We start from the raw sequence: 14,322 nt of genomic DNA, 5'->3' as shown, positions 1-14,322 counted from the left end.
GACAGACCTACTCTAGACTCTAGAGCCCTTGTGGGTTTTATACTACATTACCCATAACTGCTGAGACTGAAGCCTCCAGAAACAGCCTCACTGTGTGTGGTCCTGAGGTATTTCACTTCCTGCTCTCATAGGCCCGTCAGGCCAATCAGATGCATTAGTCTGGCTGGGCGCTTGGAGATCCCTCTGAGATGGGTGAGTAAATCCATCTCAAACACTGATTATTCCCAGTGCAAATTCCCCACATACCACAGCAGAGCAAAGCACTGTGCCAGTGGGCCTATTAGAATATCAATGAAAGAGCCAGAGGCCTCATCATCAAACGCAATAGAGGAATAAAGCCTCAGCCTGCCAGGCGCAAGTTGACTGGAAGGAGTAAGCTTCAGCCTGCCAGGCAGTGACTGGTTGTACACATCAGACTGGTATCACTTTTTAAACCGTCAATTCACTAATTTCACATAGAGAAATTGCATTGTGCACTGACCAAGGTGTTGTGAGTGTGAGCTATGACTTCCGTCCATGTCAGATCTTTTCCTGGCCACACACACAATCCGTCCATCCATCCATCCAGCCACCCACACACACAATCCGTCCATCCATCCATCCAGCCACCCACACACACAATCCGTCCGTCCACACACACACACACACACACACGCACGCACACACAAACAATCCGTCCATCCAGCCACCCACACACACAATTTGTCCATCCATCCAGCCACCCACACACACACACACACACACAATCCGTCCATCCATCCAGCCACCCACACACACACACACACAATCCATCCATCCAGCCACCCACACAATCCATCCATCCAGCCACACACACACACACACACACACACACACACACACACACACACACACACACACACACACACACACACACACACACACACACACACACACACACACACACACACACACACACACACACACACACACACACAATCCGTCCATCCAGCCACCCACACACGCACACACACACAATCCGTCCATCCAGCCACCCACACCCACACACAATCCGTCCATCCACCCAGCCACCCACACACGCACACACAATCTGTCCATCCATCCAGCCACCCACACACACACACAATCTGTCCATCCATCCATCCAGCCACCCACACACAATCTGTCCATCCATCCATCCAGCCACCCACACCCACACAATCCGTCCATCCATCCATCCAGCCACCCACACCCACACAATCCGTTCCATCCATCCATCCATCCATCCAGCCACACACACACAATCCGTCCATCCATCCATCCATCCAGCCACACACACACACACAATCCATCCATCCATCCATCCAGCCACCCACACACAATCTGTCCATCCATCCAGCCACCCACACACACGGCCTCATATACGCAAACACGCTGGCGGACGCACACACATACACACACACACACAACCATAATTGTCTAGTTAAATGTTTATTGTGGCAGCCCTACTCCAGACAGGTCTGAACATGTAGAAACCATTTTGATTCTTAATAGATGCAAATCTATGTACAATATATGCAACAGGTTTAGAGCAGGTTTATGTGTCCAGAGGGCCAGTCAAAACAAGTGAGAGCAGGGCTCCACAAGAACACAAACAGTAGAGTTGGAACAGACCTTTGATCAGCAGAAAGCAGTCAGCCTCATGACAGTTCTAGCTGAGAGACTGATGAGTAAACATTGGTAAAGCAGTAGAAGGGTTTTTTATCCAACTTGAGGATGGGAGTCATGTAAGACCTCTAACAGACAAGAGAGTTGATGGCTTCCAGACCCAGTTGTCTGGATTTTGTGGGGCAAGCTTGCTAGCCTTTTTCACATCACAGGCCAATGAAAAAATACCTATCATTTGTGACTGATCAAATATATGGTAGGGAAGCCTGAGTCACATTCAGTTGGATTCATACACCATATGCAACACACTGACTGATGCAAATAGAAATGTCATGAATAGAGCAGTCATGACTCCTTACTCTATATGTCAGAGAGGCATGTCTGTTCTACACAATAGATTTCTGAATAGATATCTGCACATTCCAAAAACCTTGTGACTACAGAACACGGCCCTGGTTGGGAGATGCCTAAGCTGTAACAGAAAGGTAGCAGAGGAGGAGTCAGGCAGAGTACGTACCTCAGAGGTGGCGAGGAGATAGACGGGGCTGGGGGGAGGGGCCTGATTCAGCTCACAGCTCAGGCCCAGGGACGTAAGGATCTCCGTCAGGACCTCGAAGCGCCGCGCGCTGCTCATCTTCAGCTCATCAAAACCCTCCGACGAAGCAACGTCCTCAGAGTCGGGCGCAGTCTCCAGGTGCACCTGAGGCACCTGTTGTTGACTGTACTTTTGTTTATTCCATGTGTAACTCTGTGTTGTTGTTTTTTGTCACACTGCTTTGCTTTATCTTGGCCAGGTCACAGTTGTAAATGAGAACTTGTTCTCAAATGGCCTACCTGGTTAAATAAAGGTGAAATACATTTTTTTAAATAAAAGGTCAGGGACGAGAGGGCAGAAGTCAGCTGAAAGGTCAAGTGTTTGTAAAATGCACATTATCAAAATGAATGACGTACTGTATATTAATTGCAAAACACATTTGGTTAACATGAACAACAGCAATACTTTCCATTCATAGAGCGCTTCATTTTATATAAAAAATATAGGGCTTTACATGTGAAAGGGTATTTATGACTGATAAACAAATGTGGTGTGCAAGACTTTACCTGACACAGCACAGCCTCCCCTAACCTTCCTCCACTCCACGCGTCACCCTGAGGATGACCATGTCCTTGTCCACACCATCCCTCTCCTCCTTCAGCTTCCCCCAGAACTCCACCTCTTCAGGGTCCCCCCCAACACCACTCTGGGGCTTCCTGACAAACGCACTCAGATCCAGCTCTGTGGTATCAGCCCTGGTGAAGCCCAGCTTGCAGATCTGGCTCCTCCTGCTCTTCCTGGGCACCAGAGCCAGCCCCGTGGGGCAGAGGGTGGAGAAGAGCCCCAGGACCCTGCCACCCTGCTCCAAGTATGCCAGGAAGCGGGCCTGGAGCTGGGGGGTGAGGGGTTTGTCTGAGGCCAGTACTAGCCGGTTGGAACTCTCCAGCCAGGGTTCACTGAGGGCCTGCTGGGACAGGATGCAAACGCACCATCTGAAACCTCTCCTGGAAGCCGCCCGTGTACACCAGCACATTGGGGGGCTTCCCGCTAAACGTTGACCCATCGGCTCTGACCAAGGAAGCCCTCTGCCTCATCCTCCTCGCTGTCCGTGCACATGGCCTAGTCGTCAGGAAGGTCGGAGATATTGTCAACCAAGGTGTACTTGATGGAGAGTATGGTGCTGTTCTCCAGCTCCAGGCACTCGTGGCAGCTGGACAGGTAGAAGTGGTGGCCTTGGCCTTGCATGTGCTGGTGGTTGTTAACCAGGGAGTCCCCGCTGTCCACCCCAGGGCTGGCTCCTCGTATGGGCTCTGAGCATCGTCTCTCCACTAATGCCCTATGAACCTCCAGTGGTAGGAGCAGGCTGCCCTTACATTTATATTTACGTCATTTAGCAGACGCTCTCATCCAGAGCGACTTACAAATTGGCGCATTCACCTTAAGATATCCAGTGGAACAACCACTTTACAATAGTACATCTATATCTTTTTTTTGGGGGGGGGGGGTTTAGAAGGATTACTATATCCTATCCCAGGCATTCCTTAAAGAGGTGGGGTTTCAGGTGTCTACGGAAGGTGGTGATTGACTCCGCTGTCCTGGCGTCGTGAGGGAGCTTGTTCCACCATTGGGGTGCCAGAGCAGTGAACAGTTTTGACTGGGCTGAGCGGGAACTGTGCTTCCGCAGAGGTAGGGGATAGGGGTAGGGGATGAACGCAGTGCCCTTGTTTGGGTGTATGGCCTGATCAGAGCCTGAAGGTACGGAGGTGCTGTTCCCCTCACAGCTCCGTAGGCAAGCACCATGGTCTTGTAGCAGATGCGAGCTTCAACTGGAAGCCAGTGGAGTGTGCGGAGGAGCGGGGTGACGTGAGAGAACTTGGGAAGGTTGAACACCAGATGGGCTGCGGCATTCTGGATGAGTTGTAGGGGTTTAATGGCACAGGCAGGGAGCCCCGCCAAAAGGGAGTTGCAGTAATCCAGACGGGAGATGACAAGTGCCTGGATTAGGACCTGTGCCGCTTCCTGTGTAAGGCAGGGTCGTACTCTGCGAATGTTGTATAGCAGGATCGGGTCACCGCCTTGATGTTAGCGGAGAACGACAGGGTGTTGTCCAGGGTCACGCCGAGGCTCTTAGCACTCTGGGAGGAGGACACAATGGAGTTGTCCACCGTGATGGCGAGATCATGGAAAGGGCAGTCCTTCCCCGGGAGGAAGAGCAGCTCCGTCTTGCCGAGGTTCAGCTTGAGGTGGTGATCCGTCATCCACACTGATATGTCTGCCAGACATGCAGAGATGCGATTCGCCACCTGGTTATCAGAAGGGGGAAAGGAGAAGATTAATTGTGTGTCGTCTGCGTAGCAATGATAGGAGAGAGACCATGTGAGGATATGACAGAGCCAAGTGACTTGGTGTATAGCGAGAATAGGAGAGGGCCTAGAACTGAGCCCTGGGGGACACCAGTGGTGAGAGCACGTGGTGCGGAGACGGATTCTCGCCACGCCACCTGGTAGAAGCGACCTGTCAGGTAGGACGCAATCCAAGAGTGAGCCGCGCCGGAGATACCCAACTTGGAGAGGGTGGAGAGGAGGATCTGATGGTTCACAGTATCAAAGGCAGCAGATAGGTCTAGAAGGATGAGAGCAGAGGAGAGAGAGTTAGCTTTAGCAGTGCGGAGAGCCTCCGTGACACAGAGAAGAGCAGTCTCAGTTGAATGACCAGCCTTGAAACCTGACTGATTTGGATCGAGAAGGTCATTCTGAGAGAGATAGCAGGAGAGCTGGCCAAGGACGGCACGTTCAAGAGTGTTGGAGAGAAAAGAAAGAAGGGATACTGGTCTGTAGTTGTTGACATCGGAGGGATCGAGTGTAGGTTTTTTGAGAAGGGGTGCAACTCTCGCTCTCTTGAAGACGGAAGGGACGTAGCCAGCGGTCAAGGATGAGTTGATGAGCGAGGTGAGGTAAGGGAGAAGGTCTCCGGAAATGGTCTGGAGAAGAGAGGAGGGGATAGGGTCAAGCGGGCAGGTTGTTGGGCGGCCGGCCGTCACAAGACGCAAGATTTCATCTGGAGAGAGAGGGGAGAAAGAGGTCAAAGCATAGGGTAGGGCAGTGTGAGCAGGACCAGCGATGTCGTTTGACTTAACAAACGAGGATCGAATGTCATCGACCTTCTTTTCAAAATGGTTGACGAAGTCATCCGCAGAGAGGGAGGAGGGGGGGAGGGGGAGGAGGATTCAGGAGGGAGGAGAAGGTGGCAAAGAGCTTCCTAGGGTTAGAGGCAGATGCTTGGAAGTTAGAGTGGTAGAAAGTGGCTTTAGCAGCAGAAACAGAGGAGGAAAATGTAGAGAGGAGGGAGTGAAAAGATGCCAGGTCCGCAGGGAGGCTAGTTTTCCTCCATTTCCGCTCGGCTGCCCGGAGCCCTGTTCTGTGAGCTCGCAATGAGTCGTCAAGCCACGGAGCAGGAGGGGAGGACCGAGCCGGTCGGGAGGATAGGGGACATAGAGAGTCATAGGATGCAGAAAGGGAGGAGAGGAGGGTTGAGGAGGCAGAATCAGGAGATTGGTTGGAGAAGGATTGAGCATAGGGAAGAGATGATAGGATGGAAGAGGAGAGAGTAGCAGGAGAGAGAGAGCGAAGGTTGCGATGGCGCAATACCATCTGAGTAGGGGCAGAGTGAGTAGTGTTGGAGAAGAGGGAGAGGGAAAAGGATACAAGGTAGTGATCGGAGACTTGGAGGGGAGTTGCAGTGAGATTAGTAGAAGAACAGCATCTAGTGAAGATGAGGTCAAGCGTATTGCCAGCCTTGTGAGTAGGGGGGGACGGTGAGAGGGTGAGGTCAAAAGAAGAGAGGAGTGGAAAGAAGGAAGCAGAGAGAAATGAGTCAAAGGTAGACGTAGGGGAGGTTAAAGTCACCCAGAACTGTGAGAGGTGAGCCATCCTCAGGAAAGGAACTTATCAAGGCGTCAAGCTCATTGATGAACTCTCCAAGGGAACCTGGAGGGCGATAAATGGTAAGGATGTTAAGCTTGAATGGGCTAGTGATTGTGACAGCATGGAATTCAAAGGAGGAGATAGACAGATGGGTCAGGGGAAAAAGAGAGAATGTCCACTTGGGAGAGATGAGGATTCCAGTGCCACCACCCCGCTGACCAGATGCTCTCGGGGTGTGCGAGAACACGTAGGTCAGACGAGGAGAGAGCAGTAGGAGTAGCAGTGTTTTCTGTGGTAATCCATGTTTCCGTCAGCGCCAAGAAGTCGAGGGACTGGAGGGTAGCATAGGCTGATATGAACTCTGCCTTGTTGGCCGCAGACCGGCAGTTCCAGAGGCTGCCGGAGACCTGGAACTCCACGTGGGTCGTGCGCGCTGGGACCACCAGGTTAGAGTGGCAGTGGCCACACGATGTGAAGCGTTTGTATGGCCTGTGCAGAGAGGAGAGAACAGGGATAGACCGACACATAGTTGATAGGCTACAGGAGAGGCTACGCTAATGCAAAGGAGATCCTGCGTTGTGTTAGCTGGGTGTCGCCTCTCTCTGAGAGTACCTCCCACTTGCAGGGAGAATGCTCAGAAAGGATGATCTCAGTTTGTTTTTTCAGGGAGAGGGAAGTGATGTGCTTCTCTGACTTTCCCTTCTCCAAAAGTTCTTTAAAAGCAGATTCTCTGAGCAAGACTGCTGGGGAAATGGGCACAAAGGGCAATATTTTCATTGCAAAATGTGGCCCGCTCTCCGTTTTAAACAATGTGAAACAATTTCATAATAGATTTGGAAAAATTATTTGGATAATGTTTTGGGATATAGCCTAGCATTGACAATAATTAAGTGAAGTTCTAAGATAGCATTGGCCAACAACTGTAACTGCATTTAGGACCTAAAACAAATTGTCTTCAAAAAATGCCTTAGTGTCCTTCCACCTCAAAAAGCCCAAGAAAGACACCCACCATCTCAGATTGTTCTGAACTGGTTTCTGTAGTTAGAAACAGATAAGACTAGCATTCCTGAAACATTATTTTGTTAAAATATATATAGAAATTAAGCTAATTGATTGCACCTAAATTGTCTATTTGAAGTTATAGGATTCATATAGTATTCTATAAATATAGTACCCAACAACCGATTTGGCCAAAACCCCTTCTCAACAATGATTAAGACATTAAAATGGTCAAAGGCCCCCCAAGGACCCCCCCAACCCCAAACCCCGCACCAAGCCCAACCCAACAGCCAGTAAACAATATCAGTTCTCTGTTTGACAAGTAGTTTGAAGTTGAGCCTTGGAGTTTTGTTTAATCATACCATGTAATGTATTCTCAGTGAATTTGGTGATGGTTCTCCCCCTGTTCAGAGAAATTAGCCATTGAAGTAGCTTGCATTTCCCCCCATAAATTAGTGTGAAAGCACCAGGTCGCGCCTACTAGATGCGGCTTTTTCTACTACTGCTCGACCCTCCTGTGTTTATCAAATGGATCACAATATTTTCTTTGCAACTTTGGGTAGAAAACCAACAGCTTTTGCTCATGGTGAAAATAAATTGTGGTCATCCTTACAAGTCAAGCCAGTCCTCCATGAAAGCAATTCAGTTTGTCCCTCTCTTAGCAACCTAATGCTTCAACCCAACTCTACTTGAGTAATGACAGTTCTCTGAGAGGGCTATCCCTATTGTGCAATTCTCATATGAAGACTTTCCCAATAAGCCCAAACATTTTATGGAGAAATGGGCTAGTGACTGTTGTGACAACCCTAATAAAATAATACAATTATAAACCATTGCATTATTAGAAAACATATGTATACTGTGCATTCATAAAGTATTCAGACCCCTTGACTTTTTCCACATTTTGTTACTTTACAGCCTTATTCTAAAATGGATTAAATTGTTTATTTTCCTTATCAATCTACACACAATACTCCATAACGACAAAGCAAAAACAGGAATATCTGAAACATCACATTTACATAAGTATTCAGACCCTTTACTCTGTACTTTGTTGAAGCACCTTCGGCAGGGATTACAGCCTTGAGTCTTCTTGGGTATGACACTACAAGCTTGGGACACCTGTATATGTGGAGTTTCTCCCATTCTTCTCTGCAGATCCTCTCAAGCTCTGTAAGGTTGGTTGAGGAGCGTCGCCACACAGCTTTTTTCAGGTTTCTCCAGAGATGTTCGATTGGGGTCAAGTCCAGGCTCTGGCTGGGCCACTTAAGGACATTCAGAGACTTTTCCTGAAGCAACTCCTGCATTTTCTTGGCTGTGTGCTTAGGGTCGTTGTTCTGTTGGAAGGTGAACCTTCACCCTAATCTGAGGTCCTGGAGCTCTGTCAGAGTGAGCATCGGGTTCTTGGTCACCTCCCTGACCAAGGTTCTTCTCCCCCGATTGCTCAGTTTGGTTGGGAAGCCAGCTCTAGGAAGAGTATCGGTAGTTCCAAACGTCTTCCATTTAAGAATGATGGTGGCCACTGTGTTCTTGGGGACCTTCAATGCTGCAGAAATTTGTTGGTACCTTTCCCTGTAACAATCCTGTTTCGGAGCACTACGGACAATTCCTTCAACCTAATGGCTTGGTTTTTGCTCTGACATGCACTCTGTCACCAGTGGACTCCAATCAAGTTGTAGAAACATCTCAAGGATGATCAATGGAAACAGGATGCACCTGAACTCAATTTCAATTCTCATAGCAAAGGGTCTGAATACTTATGTAAATGTGAAATCATTTCTACATTTTTTGTTATATATTTTCTAAAATGTCTAAAACCCTGTTTTTGTTGTGTCGTTATTGGGCATTGTGTGTAGATTTATTTTGTCAACTTTAGAATAAGGCTGTAATGTAACAAAATGTGGAAAAAGTGAAGGAGTCTGAATACTTTCAGAAAGCACTGTATGTTGTGTGATTAGTGATATTTACTATTAAACCAAACACAATACCATTACCAAACACAATAAAGTGTGTGTTCAGGACTTTTACCATTGAAGACCCCTTTAGACCAGAACATTGAAACCATTGCAACAGCTGTAACCTAATGGCTTGCTTGTTTACCAGGAATTAAACAATCCAGACTTTTTTAATGGGAATAATCCACACACATATAGGGGCCGTTTCCTGGACACAGATTAAGCCTAAGAGAAAACAAATTGAATTGCTTTCATGGAGGACTGGCTTGAATTGTGAGGATGACCATACAATACATTTTTATCATGAGCAAATAGCTATTGGTTTTCTACCCAAAGCTGCAAAGAAAATGTGATACAATTAATAAACACAAGAGAGCAAATTGGATTAAAGGGTATGGCAGTAGCAGGAACAGCAGCATCCGGTGGTCAAAATCTGGTACTTTCATGCTAATTTATGGGGGGAAATGCAAGCTACTTCAATGGCTAATTTCTCTGAACAGGGGAAAAACACCATCCCCAGATTTACTGAGAATAGATGACATAGTATGAATAAACAATGCTCCAAACCGCAGCTTCATACTACTTGTCAAACAGAGAACTGATACTGTATACTGGATGTTGGGGTGGGCTTGGTGTGTGGTGTGAAGGGTTGTTGGTGGCTTTTGACCATTTATTTGGATTTATCATGTATTAATCATTGTTAAGAAGGGGTTTGGTCCAAATTTAATATTGGGTATGATATTTCTTGAATATTATATGAATCCCATAACTTGACATGGCCAATTTGTGTGCCCTCAATTAGCTTAATTTCTCAGAGTTCAAATTGTCTTTCAACAAAATCATGTTGCTGGAATGCTTATCTTATCGGTTTCTAACAACAGAAACCATTTCAGAACAATCTGAGATAGTGGGTGTCATGGCTTGCTGAAATGAAATGGAACAACCCCTTACAAATAGCCTTAAAAATACAAATGTTTTTATTTTAAATATTTAAAATCCTTAAAATCCTAGGTGTACAGTAAAGTTGAGTTAACACACACCATAAATGAGAAACTCTTGATTTCAAAGGTAAGGACTAGACACTCACAGACTATCTTTGAAGGCACAAGTCCATTGTCCAGCTGAAGGAGATCTTCCATAAACGCCACCCCGAGGTCGGCTGAAGTTGTCAACGCTGGCCTGCGCCACGGCCCTGAATGGCTGCACTAGGCTACAAGCCAGAGGGAGACAGTAGTCTGACCACTTCAGCACCTAGACAACACAGCAGAGTACACAAGTCAGCAGGATTTAAACATTAGTGGACAGTTGAAGGAAAATATCATAATTTCAGAATGTTTAATTGGGATTGGAATTAGTTCAACAATCAAATAGATACTGCACTGCATAATCACTTTTGAGTAACAAAGCAATATCTTCCTGCTGCCTGAGTAAAATAACACTTTTTGTGTTTAAAGGGACATTTAAATGGCTAAATGCAAATCAAGGAACCCTACTTCTTCTCCAACCAAAACATTTTGGCTCCAGGATCTTAGCATGGCATCTCAAGTGTCAGCTGACCCTCTGCCATATGTGTCATTCCATGTCATTTCAGCAAGCCCTGACCCCCACCATCTCAGATTGTTCTGAAATCATTTCTGTAGGTAGAAACAGATAAGATCAGCATTCCTGCAACAATATTTTGTTAAATTAAGCTAATTGATTGCACATATATTGGCCAGTATAATGTATAGGATTCATATAATATTCAAGAAATATAGTACCCAACATATGATTTGCACAAAAACATCTTAACATCTTATTACCTTATCAGTGATTAAGGTGTGAGGAATCCAAATAAATGGTCAAATGCCACCCACAGACCCCCTCAAATTCCACATCAAGCCCACCACAACGGGAAGTATACAGCATCAGTTCTTTATGTTTGACAAGTTGTATGAAGCTGCGACTTGGAGTATTGTTTATTCATACTCTCTAATGTATTCTCAGTGAATTTGGTGGTGTTTTTTAAAAGTGAAAGTACCAGGTTTTGCCCACTAGATGCCTCTGTTCCTGCTAATGCCCTTTTATCCATTTTGATGGTCTCTTGTGTTAATCAAATGTATCACAACATTGTCTTTGCAACTTTGGGTAGAAAACCAATAGCTTTTGCTCATGATGAAAATAAATGGTGTGGTCATCCTCACAATTCAAGACAGTCCTCCAGGAAAGCAATTCAGTTTGTCTTTCTCTTATAACCTAAGGTGCAATTCTCATATGAAACGCCCAAAAATGTGATGGAGAAATTAGCTAGTGACTAACACTAATAAAACAATACAATTATAAACCATTGCATGGCAGTCGTACAGTGCCTTCAGAAAGTATTCACATCCCTTGACCTTTTTTACATTTTGTTGCGTTACAGCCTGAATAAAACATGATCAAATTTAGATTTTGTGTCACTGGCCTACACACAAATCCCCATAATGTCAAAGTCGAATTATGTTTGTAGACATTTTAACAAATTAATAAAAAATGAAAAGCTGAAATGTAGTATTCAACCCCTTTGTGGCAAGCCTAACATTCAGGAGTCAAAATGTGCTTAACAAGTTACATAATAAGTTGCATCAATCAATCAAATATATTTATAAAGCCCTTCTTACATCAGCTGATGTCACAAAGTGCTGTACAGAAACCCAGCCTAAAACCCCAAACAGCAAGCAATGCAGGTGTAGAAGCACGGTGGCAAGGAAAAACTCCCTAGAAAGGCCAGAACCTAGGAAGAAACCTAGAGAGGAACCAGCCTATGAGGGGTGGCCAGTCCTCTTCTGGCTGTGCCGGGTGGAGATTATAACAGTACATGGCCAAGATGTTCAAATGTTCACAGATGACCAGCAGGGTCAAATAATAATAATCACAGTGGTTGTCGAGGGTGCAACAGGTCAGCGCATCAGGAGTAAATGTCAGTTGGCTTTTCTTAGCCGATCATTCAGAGTATATCTACCGCTCCTGCTGTTTCTAGAGAGTTGAAAACAGCAGGTCTGGGACAGGTAGCACGTCCGGTGAACAGGTCAGGGTTCCATGCCGCAGGCAGAACAGTTGAAACTGGAGCAGCAGCATGGCCAGGTGGACTGGGAACAGCAAGGAGTCATCAGGCCAGGTAGTCCTGAGGCATGGTCCTAGGGCTCAGGTCCTTCGAAAGAAAGAAAGAAAGAAAGAAAGAAAGAAAGACAAAGAGAAAGAATTAGAGAGAGCATACTTAAATTCACACAGGACACCGGATAAGACAGGAGAAATACTCCAGATATAACAAACTGACCCTAGCCCCCCGACACATAAACTACTGCAGGATAAATACTGGAGGCTGAGACAGGAGGGTTCGGGGACACTGTGGCCCCGTTCAATGATACCCCCAGACAGGGCCAAACAGTCAGGATATAACCCCACCCACTTTGCCAAAGCACAGTCCCCACACCACTAGAGGCATTCCTTCAACCACCAACTTAACATCCTGAGACAAGGCTGAGTATAGCCCACAAAGATCTCCGCCATGGCACAACCCATGGACTCACTCGGTGTGCAATAATATTGTTTAACATTATTTTTTTAATGTACCCCAACATACAATTAATGTACCCCAACATACAATTATCTCCATGAATAATTGTATGAATATACAATTATATTCATGGAGGCCAAGGGAAGCCAGGCTTCCCCCAAAAAATGGCCAATAAAATGTTATAAATTATCTTTCATCACTCTGTGTTTCATAATGTTCCTTCAACTCACAAGAGGCTGAATGTATCTCACCGGAGAAAGCATCCGAGCCAGCGAAACAGCGCCCCTCTGTCTCTATATACTTTGCCCATCTATCTGATGCTGTATGGTCAAAAAGAGTATGATATTGTTGCTGCCCGTAGCATTGAATGCAATGTAAGCCTGCGAGCATTTGGCCTCCCTTGATTAATAAAAAGTATACAATTATAGCCAATCAGCGTTGGTCCTGGCACACCAAAATAAAGTGTCTAGGGAAGCCAGTTTGGATTTGGCTTCACACCAATAGGAAAATGTAATTGACAGAAAAATTATATATTGTTGCATCTCGTTGTGTCGTTGTCCTATGGTGGCTAGCTAGCTAGCTAAAATTGGCCCTTTCCTAAATTAGCCATGGACGGAGATAGGGATTTTGACTTTTTAATGAATTCTATGTACTGGCCAATGATTATAACGATCCAACCATAAATTCATACATTGTGCCCCTGGCCTGACAGGATGGAAGTTCAATATGTAGCTAGATGTAGTAGGCTAATGTTAGCTAGCTGGCTTATCATTGCCCATGAATGGAAGTTAGGCAAGCGAGCAAGCATTTTAGCCATGTAGCCTAGGACAGCAAAAACTAAAAGCGTGTACTGTATGAGAGTCATAGACTGTTTTTTCAACATGAACAAGAGGAGGATGGCATTGGCGTTTCTCTACAAGTAGGGTGAGTCAACATGTTTTTTCTACTTGCACGAACGAACACACGCATACACACAGAAATCAGAACCATGGACAGCCACATCCTTTTTAGCTTACGTTGATTTGACTAATTAGTTTTTGGCATCGTTTAGTTTTCACTGTATTAGACTAAGCATAGTTGTATTGATGATATTGACATGGGGGGGGGGGGTGGTAAAAAGATCCTAGAGGAAAATCTGGTTCAGTCTGCTTTCACTGGGAGACAAATTCACCTTTTAGCAGGACAAATATACACTGGAGTTGCTTACCAAGACAACAGTGAATGTTCCTGAGTGGCCGAGTTACAGTTTTTACTTAAATCGACTTGAAAATCTATGGTAAGTCATGCAAATGGTTGTCTAGCAATGATCAACAACCATTTTGACAGGGCTTGAAATTTTTAATTTTTTTTTGCAACAGTATTTTTTATTGGAGTTTCACAATTTTCACCCATATTAAGAGATACAACAACAAAGACAAGGTAAAAAAAACAGCATTCACTTACACATATCCGTATGTATGCACGCACGTACACACACACACACACACACACACACACCCTTTCCCTCTCCCCGCTCAGCGCTTCTCTCACCCCATCCCCCTCATTGCGTCTCTCAATACATACATTTTAAACAAACATAAGAGATAAAAAAAATAATAAATAAAATAAAATAACATTAAAAAAAGCTCAGTTTAAACCAAGAAGTTGAGTTCCCCACACGGACCGTACAGTGTGATTCTGGAATACATAGATCACCATTCTAAGAGAAACCTTGCAGCATAATAGCTGATACTTCAGGTTCTAAGTAAT

General features: G+C 45.5%; 1 pseudogene; it reads right to left on the bottom strand.

The window, feature by feature from the left end:
• LOC106603415 (biotin--protein ligase-like) overlaps window positions 1-10,192 on the bottom strand; it is a 39,679-nt pseudogene extending 29,487 nt beyond the window's left edge.
• Window positions 10,193-14,322: the final 4,130 nt, after the last annotated feature.

This window comes from Salmo salar, chromosome ssa04 (genome assembly GCF_905237065.1).
Source record: "Salmo salar chromosome ssa04, Ssal_v3.1, whole genome shotgun sequence".
NCBI lineage: Eukaryota > Metazoa > Chordata > Actinopteri > Salmoniformes > Salmonidae > Salmo > Salmo salar.
The sequence above is the reverse complement of the archived record's forward strand: the minus strand, read 5'-3'. Positions and strand labels throughout refer to the sequence as shown.